The 18,022-nt window shown below is 44.2% G+C and overlaps 1 protein-coding gene across 1 annotated transcript in view; it reads left to right on the forward strand.

The window, feature by feature from the left end:
• stk35 (serine/threonine kinase 35) overlaps nucleotides 1-8,962 on the forward strand; it is a 14,597-nt gene extending 5,635 nt beyond the window's left edge. The window contains exon 3 of the mRNA XM_062460156.1: nucleotides 5,668-8,962. The gene's annotated coding sequence lies outside the window, so the exon portion shown is untranslated. The remainder of the gene's footprint in view (nucleotides 1-5,667) is intronic.
• The last annotated feature ends 9,060 nt before the right edge of the window (nucleotides 8,963-18,022 follow it).

Here is an 18,022-nt window from a genome sequence, read left to right on the forward strand (position 1 = left end):
AACCAGCAACCTTCTGATTACTAGCCCGATTCCCTTACCGCTCAGCCACCTGACTCCCTGCACCCAGTCCCTATAGCGAGGCTGTAATTGCCTTGGGGGGGGTTCTCAGTGAGCTGTAAGTGATGTTATCTGACTGATCGTTATGCTGCACAGTCCCATGCCATTAGCTGGAAATGGCTGAGTCACCAGAGAGACTTCAGACTGACAAGTCTCAGAGGCAGTGCCTTGTTAAAGCCCCCCCCTCCCCCCGAGATGGAATTGATTGGCTGTGGAGGAGTTGGTGGGGGGTGGGGGGGGGAGTCCCAGAAGAGATGTGATGGTGTTGATTTGCTGGATGGAACACCCAGCCCTTGCGTTGCTATAATTGTCTCTTCACAACACGATACACATCTGTTCTAGTAATCTACAATCCGGCCTGATCTGTGGTTGGAGGAAGCCAGCCTTGGAAGCCCACCAGGCCTCCTCTGAACCAGTAACTGAGGCCAGCTTCGGATCGAAACTCCAGCTCTCCTAACCGAACCCTTGTTTCGCGTGCTTCCAATCCCTCTCTGACCCGGTCCCCTGCCTGGCTGTCCCCAGCTGCTCAGTGAGCTGTGAGTGACTTGGCAGCAGAGGCGGGTGTTGCGTGCCTTCGTCATCAGGAGCAGAGTGGCCTCATTCCCCTCCTAAAGCTTTCTGGGACAGGTCTTACACAACCATGCTCTCCCCCCCCCCTCCCCTCCCTGTCTCCTCATCCAAATGGGAGAATCCATCATCTGTCAGAGAAAGAGGGGGATTAGTGCTGCGGAGCGGAGGCAGGGGTGTGTGTGTGTGTGTGCACGTAGCATGATAAGGGATTTTGACCTGTGTTAAGTGCAAATCCTTTCAGCACTCTAATTAGAAGCAGGGGATTAGACCTCCAAACTGAAACTGAGATCATCGTCACGGAGACCATAACCATGGTCATCATCTCTATTTGTTTGGTTTACCTACGCAAACACAAACACACGCAGCGTGCTGGGTTTAGGGGTACAGTCGCCCCTTCTCCCCTTCCTCTCAGAACAGCAGCACTCAGACATCAGCTGCTCCTCCGGGGTTAAACCGTCTCCCCCCCCTCCTCCTCCTCCCCCTCCCCCCTCTCATCGTGGCAGACAATGGGCTCACTTCTCCCTCTCTGAGGGTTTACCACAGATCACGTTTGGAACATTTTGTCCTCTCCTTGCCCGCCCGCCCGCCGCTCTGCTTCTGTACAGCAGGCCAGTTCACTGTAGCACTCTGTAGGTTTACCTCGTCTAATGTTGCTATTTAATATGAAAGTATTTTATTTATTTATTTTTTGTTTCTATTGACCGCCAAGACAGTCTTGGGTTGTTTTTGGAAGTGATAGACCATGCCACATGCCAAATTTAAGTCGTAAGAAGAAAACATTGTCCGTGAGGTCTCTCTCTGTATGGGTTTAGGTACATGTATGATGTACATCTTATTTACAAAGGGTGGTACTACTGGAACTTCAACCTAGATAATATCTCAAACAGGCCACGGGGTTTGGACACTGTGTACACTTCAGAACAAAGCCATGAGGCAAAGGGAACAAACTTGCCTTTTCCACTTCTGTCTTTACCCATTGGTGTGTGTCGAAGTGCGGTTGTTTGGACAGCGGTTTGAATGTACAGGACGGTATGTACTCTGAGGCTTGTGGGCGTGGCTGAACTGTATGTATAGAGGCTGATTACCAGGGAAGCTGTTACTGTGTGTGTGTGTGTGTGTGTGTGTGTGTGTGTGTGTGTGTGTGTGTGTGCGTGCGTGTCTGAAAAGAGGGGAGGGGGAGGGTGGTAGAGGGGTAAAGTTAGAGAAAGTATATGAAAATGTATAAAAGAAATGGTTAAACTAAAATAAAACGATACCTAGGGACTCAAATGTTGGTAGGGGAACACGACGGTAGGGTTTTTAGTGAGCGGGAGAAGGTGTAGGGGGTGACGTTGGGTTATGTTACGGGGGGGGGGGGGGGGTGCAAAGGGAAGAACTATACAGTGCTTGTGAAAAAGGACCCCTCAGCTGGGAGATGGAATGTGCTTTTTTTGTGCGGTCCTTCTATCAACTGAGCACTTTAAAAACCATTTAGTGGTTTTAGCAACTGTCAGCATGGTCCAATTAAAGATAATATCATGAATGTTCTCAGCTCGAATATCCTGAATAGAGTCATAAAAACAGAACTGAATTTGGCCTAAAAACAAGGCCAGCGTTAGCAATAATCAGTATAACAAAGACCCAGTTATTTATTTTCTTCTTTTTTTCTTTTTTTTTTCTTTTTTTTTTTTTGCCTCATTGCAAAGTTAACTATTAAGAAACACCTAGCTGCATTGTTCTCGCTCCTAGTTCAGAGAGGGGTCGACCAATGCGGTGGTCTGTAACTCTGGGAACCTTAGTAACCAATGCGGTGGTCTGTAACTCTGGGAACCTCAGTAACCAATGCGGTGGTCTGTAACTCTGGGACCCTCCGTAACCAATGCGGTCGTCTGTAACTCTGGGACCCTCCGTAACCAATGCGGTGGTCTGTAACTCTGGGAACCTCAGTAACCAATGCGGTGCTCTGTAACTCTGGGAACCTCAGTAACCAATGCGGTGGTCTTTAACTCTGGGACCCTCAGTAACCAATGCGGTGGTCTGTAACTCTGGGAACCTCAGTAACCAATGCGGTGCTCTGTAACTCTGGGAACCTTAGTAACCAATGCGGCGGTCTGTAACTCTGGGAACCTTAGTAACCAATGCGGTGGTCTGTAACTCTGGGAACCTCAGTGGCGTTTCCATTTCTCTGCCCCCATTGAAAAACACAAGGATGACTGCTCACGAAACGAGATCTAATGGATCTCCTGTTGACCCCACCGTGCTTTGCCACCAGGATGACCCTGCCCCAGCCGCTCTGTGTCACCGTCTACACCCCCCCCCCCCCCCCCAGGCCCTCCGCCTCTCGTCGAACACAACTCAGCATCTCAACTGCTAGCTGTCAGTCCACCAGTACTGTTTGCCAACTTCGTTCCTTTTATTTATTTATATTTTTTATATAACTGCTAGTTACAAAAGTATGGTTACGGTCAGTCCTGGTAGCTTTGAATGTTTACATGACTGCAAGCCTTTTGTGCAGCCATTTTCTGGGCCTTTTAGAGTCTAAATTATAGATGAGAAGGGGAATCTGCAGCTTCTGTGAGTAGGACAGAGGACCTAATGTCCTAAGTGGCACTATACTATACACCGACTTTGAGAGTCCACATTATCCCAGGTTCTTATTTGTTTACAATGTGACAGAGGGTCCTGAAGTCTGTAGCAATCAGAAAACTGTAGCCACAGTCCTCAACTGTTAACTCCCCTGTGGAGGGATCACTTCAAGATGTGTGTGTGTGTGTTTGTTTACCTGAGGCTTAGAGCATTTATTTCACCCAAAGTTGCCGAGCCAACTTTCAGTTTGGTGTGGCAGGCTGTTTGCTCTTTCTGAGTTACACTTCACCTTCCCTGAGCTCTCTATTGGTCTAGTGGTCAGCCTGGCTAGAAATAACCGGTTTGGTTGAAGACCAGACTCCCCTTCTGCTTTTAATTGCTGTGCTGACAGTCGCTCTCTCTCTCTCTGGGGTAAGCCTGGCATGTGTTGCCATGACTCCTTGTTGTGTAATTACAGAAGATGTGTGGCAGTGGTGGGTGGACAAAGCCTTTCAGACTTGCGGAGGGAAATTATTCTGCTTGGTTGAGTGTGAGGGAATGATGGTCCTCAGCACTCCTGAGAGTTGAAGAGGACAGAGAGTGACACGCTCCATTTTTAGTTTGAAAGGGATTCCTTTGATTTGGGCAGGTAGTTTACGGATAATAACACGGTTTGATAGGCAGGGGTGGACCTGGTGACCTGGTGGACCTTTTTCTTAGATTGAGACTTTTCAACCTCATTTAGTTTAGTTTGGTTCGTGCAACCACAAAATAAAAATAATAAATAAATAAAAATTAGCTTGTAAAAACAGCCAATGTTCTTTCCTCCAGCTGTGAAGGTAAATTGTTGTTAGTGTGACAGCAGGGAAGCCGATCCCCTCCGGCCCCCTCTCCTTCCCCAGAGATACCAGTCTGGACTGGATTTGAACAAGGTAGCCCTTCTGGGTCAGTTATGTAACGTCTGGGGGTGGTTGAAGTCACACAATGAAGCTCAGTTTCCCCGAGCCCCCGTTAGACCTGCAACGCTGCGGTTGTGGTCATGAATCATTAGGGCATGCGTTTGTATCGGTTTTGGGGTACTGTGCACTGATGCTCCAAGCCGTAGAAGTGTGGTTTAAACGGTGTGTTTACAGAGCTTATTTCTGGGTTTGGCAGTTATACAGGACAGCCACTCGTGTTATTGTGTGTGCTGGAGTACGGGAGACGTGCCAGGAACATGTGTTACTCCCTCCTAAAATGGTCCTCAAGACTTCTCTGTCTTCTCAAGCAGCCCAGTGTTAACTTAACTAGTCTTGATTTAACTAGTCTTAACTTAACCGGTCTTAACTTAACCGGTCTTAACTTAACTAGTCTTAACTTAACTGGTCTTATTTTACGTATTTACTGTCAGGTCTGTATTATATTTCCCTGGTTGCGCATGGTGGCTTTGCATAGTAAACAGTGAAGGGAGAACCATCTGACAGCCATCAATCTGAGATGTGAGCTATTGTCCTGAGTCAGTCCCGGCTGGTCGGTCCCGGTTGGTCGGTCCTGGCTGCCTCTCAGCCTGTCTGCTGCAAGTTCGTCTCCAGGCACACTCAGTGTCAGAGTGCTGACATAAGCACAAGGAAAGGTGCCCACCATCTCCAGGTGCTTCACTTAGGCAACGTGACAAGCTGGGTGCTTTCTCTGACTCAAGAGAAGAGGCTGGTTGACTGTTTCATTTTTATATAATGGGTGTGTAATGGATGCCATTGAGGACGTTTTCAGACTGGTTTTGCGTGTCGTGAGATGTTCTCCTAAGTTGTGCTTGATTCAGAATCAACTGTGACCCACTTGTGCGCTGAGCGTGTTTTGAAGGGTTAGGTAACCTAGGGAACACAAGGCAACGCTTGGCTTTCTGTAGTATGTTGACCCTATTTACAACCGACTTCTTTTTGATGGAGAGTGTCATTGGAATTAAAAGTGTAGGATCTACGTTATGTCATCATATGTCATGTTTGGGATTGTTTATTTGTTTTGGTTTCAAAGCGATTTATATAACAAAGCCCAGTTTTATATAATTTCTCCTGGGTAAGTTCTGTGTCATGATTGGTGTCCTCAAACATCGTGTCAACCAATCAGCATCCTTGTAGCTTTTGTTTATATCGCAAACTCGTTGACCGGAGGGTGTGGGAAACATACTCAAATCCCATGTTGAGAAGGATATAACTGAAATCCAGTGTAAGATATTAAACCAAGATCGCTTTTGGTTCATGGGTTTTATCCATAGGGCACACAATGAGGTTGCATGACACAGTGCCTGCTGCTAGGCACGTATACTTTAATGGCCTTACATAATGCAGCAGTTCTATATTTACATTCAGGCGAGTCATTTCTACAGTTCAACGGGTCACGCCAGAATTTCCCTACTGCTCCAAATCACTTGGCCAGAATTAGATTTTTCTGATTGTCCGGTTAATCCTTATCCCGTGTGTGCTAACGTCCAACCGATATTTTTCCTTCTCCTGTCTGCAGGTTTGTTTACCAAGTCAATGTGGAGTTCCACGTCTGTGCAGAAATGGAAAAAGGGACAGAAAGAATCTCTGAACTGTGAACCTCCCCCATCATTACAGAATGTGAAGAAAACCCTGCAGGAGAATATGTGAAGGGCTGGCCAGCCCTTCTGAAAACCCAGGATGACCACACACGTGAAAGCTATGCAATCGCTTCATAAGGAATACCAGTCTCCCATGTTTCCTTCCATCCTAATTTGGATGTTGTTACTATAATCATGATCAAGCGAATGACATTGACCTGTTAGCAAGGTGTGACTGTGCCACAAAGTGTTCCTGGGCTAAGTTTGGAGTCTGCAAAATAATCAATGTTTGGAATGTTTTAGGGGAAAAGTCTAGTTTGAAATGAACCTAGTCTTGGCACAGATTTTTATTTTTTACCCCCCAACTATTGGTCAGCACTTAATACAGAAATGTTGTCCACCTACCCTGTTATGTTGGCATGTGTTGCTCTGCTTGATGGGTGAGGGCTTAGCCTTCAGGAGAGGCTAGCATGTTGCACTGTGTACCCACTAGACCAGACTAAAAAAAGGATCAACTTTGACCACCAATGAAGATAAAGGGACTGTGAAAGTGCAATGTGAATATGGTGGGTACACAGTGTCCCATGTTCCTCCAGCTCAAATGTTGATTTCATTGTCAAAAGCTGAACCTTCGCTGTCCCTTCCGTTACACCCTTGTGCCTTATTTTACCCTCATCAAATGAAGGCGTAAACAATTTGATTCCAAAATAATGACATTTTTTATTCGCTTTTGTCATGCAGTCTATTATTTGCCCTCTCTTAACAGGCCTATATCAGTTCATATTTTGTGCATTTGAAGCCAAAACGTGCCCGGTTCCCAGATGAGATCATGGGCATTAGCAACTGCTTATACCAATATTTTTTTTATTTTTATGAATCAGATAACTGGGTTATTTATCCCAGTGTGTATCAAAAGTTAACCTTCTATCTGAAATAGATTGTTAATTTGGTTGACTACCGGTTATGAAAAGTCTTACATTATACAAAATGTAAATGATGGCGACTCTGAGCCTCTTGTAGTTTTGATGTGGGTTTGTGTGTGACTCATCAAAATCAAGACAAATTGTAAAATATATTCGAGGAATGACTTTGCAGTCTTTTGGATTTATAGGGAAAATGGGAATCTTTTAAATTCCTTGTTAACTTTCTTATTTACTGATTTGATTATGGATACCAATGTGTTGTTTCACAGGAATTTGCTGTTAAACTGTAAATAATGTTATGGTTAATGGTATGGGATCAAATGACAGTTGTGATCGAAATCTTCAGATCTTTGTGATTTAATGGTTCTTTAATATCTGTTAAAGGGGTGCTTCATTGGAGGAATTTGGGACTGGGAAACGGTACCCCGAGCTACTCCCAAACAAGGATGTAACAGAATGCAAACTCGAAACAGTTCAATGTCAGACCATTATAATTGCCCCTATAAAGCACCTCTCTTCTCTTTTAAGGGAGCGTTTTGAAAACTCCAGAATGTGACAAATATGCTTTTGTAGAATGCTGTCGAGGCACCAGTTGGTTTCTCGGTCTGTGTTCAATAGTGAGTAAGCTCACCCCGCGCACCTTGCAGTCCTAGGGGGCACGGCGCCTTGTTTCTGGCTCTCCACTGAGCCAAGACCCACCCGTGTCACTTCCTGTAAAGGAGCACAAACAGCATGATATGGGGTGTATGGGATCGAAACACCAACGCACTCTCAGTGAAGTACACAAAAGCAGTGTCTAGATATCGTTATTGTTTCACAAACACTACCACCCCCCCATGTTGCTACCTACAGGATTGTAAAGTGAATTCTAGTTATGATCCCTGTTGTAAGTTCTCCCTACAAAACAACAGATGTCTGTTCAGGTAGCAGACAGTCAGCACCGCAGGGCGTTACAGATATCCTGGCATGGGATTGTCCAGTCGACAGGCACCAACATGAACCGCTGGATTAAATGCACGTGGAGCCTCAAGTCTGATTCTGTATTGGGCATGTTGTCCACAGTCTGATTTACGCTCCCAAGAGCGTGGAGGTTGATGGTGTTTGAGGACTTGATGACTCTTGTGCAGGATTTATTTTTTAGGGAGGATACTTGCGTTACCTATACTTACGTTTAGGCAAACTACTCCTTATTTATTTGTAGGTCCAGTTTAGAAGATTGTACTGGTTTTAGTTTAACAGTTTACATATACTCAACACGGTGATAGACACTTGGACAAGTGTGTTGATAGTCTGGTCCTACCTCATTTTCCTAGAAGTCTGGAAGGTCTCCTTCCTTTTGGCAGTTTCACTTGAAAATGTCAATTTAGACTAGTTTCAGTCAGCATTAACTGGGTTCAGAAAGCTATTACTTTGGGGTGAATACTTAGTTTTTTGGAATTTTTACCTCTGACTTTATCTTCAACCTCAACGAACTTACCTAAAACATCTGTGATTCTGTGTGGTTTTTGCGAGCTACCACTTGATATTTTAAATACCTTAGCAGAAGATTCACAGTTATTTAGACAGTTACTTAAAACAAAACTCTCACCTCTCACTTTCCTCAGATACCCCTGTGTTCGTGTTACACTTGAGTGAACCACCTTGACTTAAAACCTGTATTCCTCACATTTCAGCTTCTACCTAAGGGACCAATTACATACCTGGAAAAAGAAATCGACCTGTGTTAATCGAACTGTTGGGAACCTTTAAACCGCTTTCTCAGTGTTAAGTGCAGGAGTGCTCCAATATAACCCTTATGTTGACCACCTGAGCTCAGTACAAAACTGTGATCAAGTGGTGTGAGAGGACATTACCTCCCTCCACCACTTAAGCTACTGAACACGGATTATATAAATGGTGAGTCAATGTTATCATGGTGGGAAACTATCATTTGAGTTTCCTGGTGTTCCTCAGGGTCCTTTGGTAGTACTCCTTGTACAGTTAGCATAATTCCACTTGAAAACCAACCAACATTTTCTCCGCTATGCAACCCTCTGTAATCACACCTTCTTTCTCACTTTCCAAACATTGTGCGAGAAACCACACGCCATTTGTTGTTTTCTGTTTGGTATATCCTCAACTCAAAAGTCTTTCAGAACCTCTGTGAAGTGTATACTATAATGTGTCTTTCATGATGTCATGTAAAATACAAGCTTTTTTGGTTTATAAAGCAGACTGGAGCCATTAGATGTTTTAGCAAAGCATCGTTTTTTTGTTTGCTGTAAATATGTTTGACAACTTCTGTTTTTCTTGAAATAAATGATCAAAAATAGTTATTGGTCTTTGGTTTTATTATTAGGCTGTTCTTCTAAAATGGTACCGTACAATTTGTACAGAAACAAAACACATTCATCCATACCTCCAATCCCAAGCACTGCAAAAGATGACAAGTGTCAGACACATGGGGACAGTTAATGGCGGTAGATTTTTCAGTTGTGCCTAATGTCAGACCATCTCAGCGCACTGAGCTGTTATGCCGGTGTATTTTACTGTTGCCATGAACGAACACGGTGTACTGAGCTAAATCACCAAATGGAGGAGGCTGTTTCCCACAGCCGTCAATAATCCCTGAGATCCCCGCGGCTGTCTGCCTCGCTGGATTATCCCACAAGGCTTGTTAGATCTGGCCGAAATTCAAACCGGCTCAAACCCTGGGTAAACACGTCTGTATTCCTCAGTGAACAACAACGTGATGTGGATCAGTGCCATTATAGAAAGAACTGTGTTGTTGTTAGAGAGGTTTCATTTAAATAAACATTTAAAATTACACTTTTATGTGAAGAGGGGTTTTATGAGGTCCATTTCAAAACCACAACGATTTTGAAAAGTGCAGAGTTTGTGTTTTGAGCCCACTGGCAAACCTGACCCATTAGGCCTACTGAGAATGCTTGACAACATTAAGTCTAAATCCACTGGTCATCTAGGCATGTTGATCATCCTTCTTGTCCTTAAAAAAAACTGCCAGCTGTCCGTGCCTTGTTTACATATTTAGTCATTGAAGACTGCTCAAGGCTATTATCATGGTTTTGAATTAGATTCACACTGACAGGTGACACATTTTCCTGAAGACCAGGAATTCAGCTACTTAATTCACAACTATAGCCATTGGACATCTAAAACCAATAGAATCAAAGTCATAATACCCAAGTATCTCCACTAATGGGATCCTGTAGATCCATGAACGGCTTGAAAACGTGTAGCCTATATTTGAGAGAAAGGTATTAAGGCAGAGAGAGGTAGTGAAAGAGTCCCCCCTATTGAGAGTAAAGTAAGAGGATTAAGTCATAAAAGAGTAGCCAGTGTCTTAATTACCCCATTACGCACACGATACAAGCCATGAATAAAACAGAAACTCTGAAAAAAGATGACCACAGATGACCTTTGACCTGTCTGCGGCCTCCTCATTGTGTCTGATTAGCCTGCTTTATTTAACAAACAACAAGTCCGGGTGAGACAGGGTTCACCACGTTAATTATGCGTATCGCTACGTCTCGAAACGCTATCACATGCTAACATGTTAGCTCCCCTCCGCGTGTCTGGTGTATACGGCACGCGCGCCACAACAATGTGTGAGTGTTCTCATGTTCAGCTGGGTACATCGTACACGATGTACTGAAAGTATGGAAACAGGCTGGGAGGGGGAGGGGTGTCGGGTCAGTGAAAGAGAGCTAATGGATGGGGGGAGGGGGATATTCGGAGAAGAGAGATGGGCGGGGGGGGGGGTGTTTAGTGAAAAACAGCTTTGACATGAGCTAATGACCCAATAGGAGGAGGGGGTGAGCTAAAAACCTAGACGAGCTCATCAATGTTACACAACATTGCAGCTTGTTTGTAATCAGTCTGATTATTGAATCCTATTTTTTTTTACAAAATATTTAAATATTAGTTATGATTTTATGTACGTATATGTTGAATTTATAGGCTAGGGTTAGTCATTACAACTTTTTTTTTTCTTTTGACGTTTCTAAGTAATAAAGGGGTTTATTAAAAGCAGATTACGTTTCACCCGGTCCAAGTAGGATTTTTGTCTCAAATCTGTGTCAACCATACGATCTCTTTCTAGGATCATGTTAGGGCACATGCCTCACATTTGTTTTCAAGTGGAGTTCAATAACCTTTCACTTCCTGACATGACTCAAGCACATCTTATTGTGATCTGGACAACCGACTGTATCTGCTGATGCAGTGTTGGGTGAGAGCATACAGAATGTTGAAGATGTTTGTTGGTGTAAACACACAGGTTTGTATGTCTGCAGATGCATCACAGCTGGCCTACACCACAACGGTCTATAGACAAGCAATAACATACTGTACAATGGCTATGGTATGTGACACAAACACAATACATTTACATTTAGTCATTTAGCAGACGCTCTTATCCAGAGCGACTTACAGTAAGTACAGGGACATTCCCCCCGAAGCAAGTGGGGTGAAGTGCCTTGCCCAAGGACACAACGTCATTTTGCACAGTCAGGAATCGAACTGGCAACCTTCAGATTACTAGCCCGACTCCCTCACCACTCCCTCACCACAGCCATCTGACTCCCTACAGGGAGTCAGATGGCATTTGATCTGATTTATCTGATATCAGATCACACATTTCCTTTCAGAAAAATAAGATTTTAATTATTTTCCAAAATTACCAAAATGTAGCTGGGAAAATCTATTTAGGGGTGTGTTTTTCAAGATTTCTTTAAACTTCGAAAAGAGAGAGTTTATTTCAGGTGTTGCCGTATGACATGCTAGAACATACCAGTACATACCAGCATAGTCTCAACGAGTTCTTTAACTCCTTCAACTCACACACTTGTCATGTCTTGTCCCTCCTTTTAATGTTGAATACGGGTTTGTTTACTGAAGGGAGGGAGAAGTGACTACTCAGCAAAAGAAGGTACAGAATGTAGTTTCAAGTTTCAAGGTTTATTGTCAGGTGCACAGAACAACACAAGGTCAGACTGGGCACTGAAATTCTTGGGACAAGAACACGCAAGCAACCTAGCATAACATAACATATAAGTACTAAGAACATAGATTACATCTATGATAAGCTCAAATAAAATAGAATAAAATAAAAATTAAATAATAGTAATAAACATCCTAATATACAAAAAAAGTATGCCATATACAATAATACACATTATACACTAATACACATAATGACCTATACTAACCTTATAGACCTATACTAACCTAAAACAAGACCTATACTAGCCTAAGATAAGACCTATACTAACCTAAGACAAGTGGGGTACACTTGTAGAATGCCACAGAGAGGGAAGGAAGTGAAAGAGGGAGAGAGAGAAAGTGAGAGAGAGAGAGGAGAGAGAGAGGGGGGGAGAGAGGGGGGGACAGAGGGGGGAGAGAGAGAGGGAATAGAGGGGGGGAGAGAGAAGGGGGAGAGAGGGGGAGAGAGAAGGGGGGGAGAGAGAGGGGGGAGAGAGTAGGGGGAGAGAGGGGGGGGGGAGAGGGGGGGAGAGAGGGGGAGAGAGAGGGGGGAGAGAGTGTAGGGGGAGAAGCAAAGGGGAAAACAGGAAGTGTTGCCTATAGAATGCAGTGAGCAGGGGAGGGGCGACCTGCGCTGTGCTGAGAAGAACATGCCAGGGTACACGCTGTACTTTAGAATATAGAACGGGAAGGGGGAGGGCGAGAGAGTTTGAAATGAGAGGGGCGGGGCAAGGGATTCAGAGCGCCACTGTATCTATGGAAAAAGAGAGCGAGGGAGAGAGAGGGAAAAGGTGGAAGGGGCTAAGGGAGCGATTGTAGAGGAGGAGGAGAGAGAAAGGGAGAAAGATAAAGATAAAGAGGGGACTGAGTAAAGAAGCAAGATTGTAGATGCGACAGTAAAAGGATCATCTGGGTCAAAGTCGTGTACGACACAACTAGTCTACCCCCTCTACGCCTTCACAAACACCCACTGTGTGTGTTAACAGATATACATGAATCTACGTCAGCACTCCAGTCCACATTCATGCTGTGCATTCTCCTAATATCTGTTAAAACCTCTTTTGCACTCATGCAAGCGAAACACTACCCTGTCTACTTTTAAATACCGGATTCTTGGCATCACATTTACATTTAGTCATTTAGCAGACGCTCTTATCCAGAGCGACTTACAGTAAGTACAGGGACATTCCCCCCGATGCAAGTAGGGTGAAGTGCCTTGCCCAAGGACACAACGTCATTTTGCACAACCAGGAATTGAACTGGCAACCTTATGATTACTGGCCCGATTCCCTCACCGCTCAGCCACCTGACTCATCACTGGTTGCACCCCACATATCTCACTAGCAGGCACACGGTTCCAGGTCTCATGGCTCAATCTGTCCTCTCTGGGTGACGTTAGAAGTGCAGTCTACTCCACCACACGCTCCAAGGGGCTGGGCCAAACTTGGACTCGTGTGATGCACACAGCAGGTGGAAGAATCATGTTAAATCAAGTGATGTAAACATAAGATTAAATCCAGAGGGCACTGAGTTTATAGCTAATCAGCTGTAAGAACGATCATCTGTATCTAAAGGGAACTCTTTATTGGGAATTATGCTGTACTCAAGTCAATGGAATTTTCTTGAACTTTATATCAAATATAATTATAGTATAATTATTAGTATAATTATATGCTGTATAATTACCTGTGCTTTTATCAGAAGTTTCTTTTTTTCTGTCCATTTTAAGAGAAGACAGAACAACAGTACCCAGAGGCCTCCTTAACATCCCTGATCGGTATCTCCCACTTGCTACAGTGAAGGGCTGGGGCCTGTCGGAAGATAAACCAAGTGTGCTGGTGGAGGATATCAGTAACTTGTTGAGACTGAGTAAAAGAGTCACTAGCGTAGGCATTGTTCTGCGACTACCATAGCTTCATTTAGAGGATGCAGAAAACGTAAACAAGTCTAGAGAGAGAAATAGAGGATGTTTCTGGTCTCAGTGCGGCTCACGGCTGGCACGTGCCGCTATACACAACAGCAGGAAATCGTGGTCAGGAGAGAGGGTGGCACACATGAGCACACACACACACACATGTACACACATGAGCACACACACACACACATGTACACACATGAACACACACACACACACACACACATGTACACAAATGAGCACACACACACACATGTACACACATGAGCACACACACACACACGTACACACATGAGCACACAGTCCACACACACAACACATACTGTCCACACACACAACACATGCTGTCCACACACACAACACAGTCCACACACACAACACATGCTGTCCACACACACAACACAGTCCACACACACAACACATACTGTCCACACACACAACACATGCTGTCCACACACACAACACAGTCCACACACACAACACATACTGTCCACACACACAACACAGTCCACACACACAACACATACTGTCCACACACACAACACAGTCCACACACACAACACATACTGTCCACACACACAACACATGCTGTCCACACACACAACACATACTGTCCACACACACAACACAGTCCACACACACAACACATGCTGTCCACACACACAACACATACTGTCCACACACACAACACAGTCCACACAGACAACACATGCTGTCCACACACACAAGCTAGAAAGTGAGAACCATCAGCACATTTGCTGGCTCACACGTGGCATCTGTTTGTGTCAGCGGCTCTCTTCCTCCACCATTTCCTTTTGAAATATGTCTCAAAAGACTAACGCCAGTCACCTTTAAAACCATTACGGTAACACGTGGCATGGTGAAGCTTCTTTCTGTCTACAGCAAAGTAGCAAAGATAAAAGGATACCCATTTTGTGTGAGGACAGGTCTGTGTGAGACTGTCTTAATTGTTAAAGTAAGAATTCAATTCCGTGTTTTTTTTCGCGGTGCCATTATGAAAAATGTCTGGTCTCCCAAAGGTCTTTTTATGCATCACAGTTCCAGTGCCACAATCACAGTATTGATGAAGCTAATGGAAATTCTCAAAGCCCAACATCTTTTCATTGTCAGTCTACGCTTGAAGTGGTCTGGGTACCGATGTAGAAACCACTTTTGTACTCTGACATTTCTACTGTGATTCATGGAAAGGCCACAAAGTTGTAAAATTGTCTGTGCTGTTGTAAATGGTTGAGATGCCACGGAGTTTAATCAAATTATTGTTAATAATGTGACATGAAAGATAAAACATTAAAATGTTTCCCAAGTAAACTATTTCCTCTAACGCAATCATATAAACCTCATTCCTTTCCCCATTTCTACCTTCCTTCATCTGAAAGAAGGATAATATTATGTATGTGTTTTGTCCTGCTTTATGCACAAGGCAGGAGCAGTTGGATGGGAAAAGGAAATGACATCTTGAGTGCCTCAGACTCTCTCTCTGTCCCTCTCTCTCTCTCTTTCTTTCTCTCTCTGTCCCTCTCACTCACTTTCTCTCTCTCTGTCCCTCTCATTCTCTCTGTCCCCCTCTCTCTCTGTCCCTCTCTCTCTCTCTGTCCCTCTCTCTTTCTCCCTCCCTCTCTCTCTTTCTGTCTCTCTTATTTTTTTCTCTTATCCTCTCCAGCACTTACACTGGCTACCTTCTGTCTGTCATTGTTCCTGAGGTGTCTGAACTCAGATGGAGGGATTAGGATTAGTCACGTCTTGTTTTAATCTCAGGACAGGCCCAGCCGAGTCCTCAAGACAACTCTATCCTGAGGAGGGACATAGTCGAACCATATTGCCCTAATCACGCGCACACACACACACACACACACACACACACACACACACACACACACACACACACACACACACACACACACTGGGAGTACAAATAGTCCTATACTGTACACATATACTGTCTTCACTAACAGCACTTTAGGTTCACAGGAAACATACGTATTGTTCAAACGTGTTTGGTCCCCTGTTTGTCTGCTCTCACAGTGAAAATGTGTTCTTCACCTAGAACGTTTCCAAATGGTACATTTTGTTCCTTAGATGCACAAAGTCTTACCTAGTACATTGTGTTCTGTACCACCTGTGAGCTCTGCCTTGAGAGCAGAGCTGGCAGTCGGAGCTGATCCTCAAATGCAGTTCAGAGCACAGAGCCTGGCCCCGTGGCCCCAAGCACCAGAGCAGCAGGTGCTGCCCTCTAGCTGCTGAGTTGGGGAAACGCTCCCCGTGTGTTTCTGTCTTATGTAAGTGTGGCTTAGCATTTTCATGAAACACATGTCCCCTGTCACACAGTGGCGGTTCTAGACAAATTTTACTGGGGGGGCCAGTGTTTAATCAGAGGGGCACATTAAAAAACGGAAGCAAATGATATTTAAACATTAAATACTTTAATTTAGCTTTACATTAAAATCATACAAACGGCTCTGGCTCTCCCTCTTCCAGCTCCTCAGCTCTCTCAATACCTTGATATGTTTCTCAAACTTTTTTATTTACTGGGGCAAAAAAGGCTGCAATGTCCCTTCTTCGTTTCATGATGACTACTAGAAGAAGAAGAACGGGTAAAACATTTTTTTATTCAGTCAGCTCAGGGGGGGGGCCACAGGGGGGGCCAGGGACATTTTTACAGGGGCACTGGCCCCTGTAAGCCCCCGTGTAGAAACGCCCCTGCTGTCACAAGTACATACTGTTTAGAGACAGCTTCAGAAATCACAATGCTTATGGTTCTGGATATCACACGGGTTGTTCTGTTTTTTTTTGTTTTGTATTAGTCTGTTTTACACTAGATACTGATGTTTACATGTATTTTCTTTATACATTGCAAGACAGAGAAGTCACCCGAGATGGTTTGGTTGCTGTGTCAGACATTTTCAGCCATGTAACAGGGAGTTCACATATTCTGACGACAGCTATGAGGTCCAGATGTGGAACAAAAGCATTCACGTGAATGCGTTCCATATGTGTCTATGCGAGCATTTCACATATATGGATGTGAGTTTTCAGTTGTATGAAGGTGTGAGAACGTTTCATATGTGAATGTGGATGTCTATCGTTTTTGTGTAAGGACAGTCTGAATTATTTCCTAAACGGCCCCTCATATTATACCAAGCGCTGACCGAGCACGTTGGAGTGACGCTCAACAGTGACCGATTAGGTCCAGTGTAAAAAAACAACAAAACACAAGTAGTATCGGTTTAATTGCTGGATGGATTAAAGCTCTATAAGGGTTAGGGTTAGGGTTAGGGTTAGGGTTAGAACGGTTTCATGTCATGAATAGGCGTACCTTGAACCTGCTTTTAAATCTGCCCCCTTGACAGTTAATCTCTGAGCTGGGGTCAGGGTCTGGAGAAGTTAACCAGTCAATTTACTAATCAACTACGTGTATGCCTGCGTAGAGAACTGGGCTATTTGCCACGTGGATTACTGGTTCTTTAAGGTCAATATGTAGAGAATAGGTTACAGGTAAAGGGAATTTCTAGGGATTAAATGACATGTTCTGTGGAAAAGATGACTGAGGGGTAATTTATTGTCAATGTATATAAAATCACGGTTAAATGAAGACATCATGTGAAATCAACAGGTCAACAGAATGTTTGAAAATTAAGAAATATATAAACGATTTGTTAATTCAGCAATGCTGAGACAATGCAGTGACTATGCTACTTAATAAAGAATTGAAGTTTGTCAAGTTCTTGGAAAAAGGAGTTGAGGTATGGTGGCAGCCATAGGCGTTTCGTGAAGACAGTTTTTTAGGCTGCAACTGTATCCCTCCCAACGTAATCCAGATGTACTGTAGGCTACTGTAGGCCTACATTCCCACAAGGTCCAAAGTAGGTGTACTCCAGCAGGTGGAATAGGTTGCTTCACTTATATAAGCAGAACCTCACCTTAAGGCTACAAAAAGTCATTTTCTTAACCAGGACAAACAAAAGGAGGGGACGACCTTGCAATGTGCATTCAGAGATCGCAACTCTGTGGGCGTCATCGGTTTCTCTCCCCTCCCAGCACCCAGTTTGGTCCGCTACGTGATTTCGCTATGTGCCCATGGCTCAAAAGACAAGAACTCGAACCACACCGCCCACACCGGAGTCGACAGACAGATGCGTAATAGACCTCGGAGCTGTGTTCTGTCATTGTTAGCCAAGTTGGACTAGCCACGGACATAGGCCTAGATGTTAACCGTTAAGTTGATAGGCTGACGGTGTAGGTGGATGGATTGTTCAGCAGCACTGTGTTATCAAAAAATAAATAAAGTGACTAATAGGCCCAAGTAATATCAATCGTGCCTGAAGATGTGTAGTACATATCTATCTATAAAGATGTTAACAAAGACCGTGTCCTTCAGCTGTCTTAGCAACTGAGTCACAACAGTCAAGATTAACATCCTGAAAAGCCGCATCAAAATCCACACAGCTTGTTGCG

This window comes from Osmerus eperlanus, chromosome 4, assembly GCF_963692335.1.
Source record: "Osmerus eperlanus chromosome 4, fOsmEpe2.1, whole genome shotgun sequence".
In the NCBI taxonomy this organism is placed as follows: domain Eukaryota; kingdom Metazoa; phylum Chordata; class Actinopteri; order Osmeriformes; family Osmeridae; genus Osmerus; species Osmerus eperlanus.